The 1,062-nt window shown below is 47.5% G+C and overlaps 1 non-coding gene across 1 annotated transcript; it reads left to right on the top strand.

Annotated features, from left to right (window-relative positions):
• The first annotated feature begins 301 nt into the window (after nt 1–301).
• Nucleotides 302–491, top strand: LOC142766536 (U2 spliceosomal RNA). The gene has a single exon (XR_012884574.1). It is a non-coding gene; the product is annotated as a U2 spliceosomal RNA (small nuclear RNA).
• Nucleotides 492–1,062: the final 571 nt, after the last annotated feature.

The following is a 1,062-nucleotide window of genomic DNA, read 5'->3' as shown; positions in this document are numbered from 1 at the left end:
CTCATGAAAAAGCTCTGTGAGCGAGGTAGTGGCAGCGTCTCGCGCCATCTACCGTGCGCACGTGGGATATGCATGCAGTTAAAAGACCACTGGGCCAGGCAACACCTGTCCTCCTACGTCGCATCGTTGCCTGACGCCTACTTCACGCACTAGTTCGCTCGCTGCTGTACCAGGCGTTCCTGCGATGCCCACACCTTCCTAGTCCTAGTGTCCTTCGTGCAACCACCCGCGTCCGGACTCCATCAGGCTATCCCGGAGCTATGTACAGACCAACCACCTTGTCATCCAGCAGACTTAAGACATTTCTTGCACTGTCTTGAACATAATAAGAGATACACTCTGATCTTATCAGCTTAATATCTGATATGGATCCCGGATGGATCCAAGATATTAAACTTAATTTTGTGATGCGGCGGAGTGCTTGAAGGTTGCTTCACCTCCGCCACGGGTTGGCCCGGTATTGCACTACCTCCGGGATTGGCCCACTCCCTCTGCGGGGGTGAGTTCTACATTATTCTCAATAAAAGAAAGAGTGTCCAGACTTACCAACGATATCGGGTTAAACCGCGTGGGTGCGGCGAGTGTCCAAAGCTTTGGCATCACGCTGCCTCGGCTGACGCTGTGTTCGTGGCCACTCGCCCGCATGCCCGGGGAGTGCGCTAGCTGTGTTCGTTCACAATTACGATTGTTCAGGGAAAATAAATGTTTCTGTGGAAATTTCACAATCGGAGAGACCCAACTTTTTTGTTTTTATGTTCAGACGTACATACTCTAAGTTTTATTAACTTCCCTACTAGCTCATTAAAACTAATGAGTAATTTAATAATATCATTTTCAGAAAAAAGGTAGAAGTGTGTATGTGCCAAGCTCTTGCCGTTTTTGGAATTTGCCCATTTCGGGAAAAAATAAATAAAACAACTTCTAATGGGTGTTGGTGTTTGTGTTCACAGTTGCAGTGACAAGCGAAGCCATTTTTATTTCACGTCTTCACGAGACGTCTTAACCTGAAGACGACTGCTCTCGCCACGTCTTCGAAAATACACTATTCCCCGTCACAAAAAT

Source organism: Rhipicephalus microplus, chromosome 6 (assembly GCF_043290135.1).
Source record: "Rhipicephalus microplus isolate Deutch F79 chromosome 6, USDA_Rmic, whole genome shotgun sequence".
NCBI lineage: Eukaryota > Metazoa > Arthropoda > Arachnida > Ixodida > Ixodidae > Rhipicephalus > Rhipicephalus microplus.
This window is presented reverse-complemented; position numbering and strand designations above follow the sequence as displayed.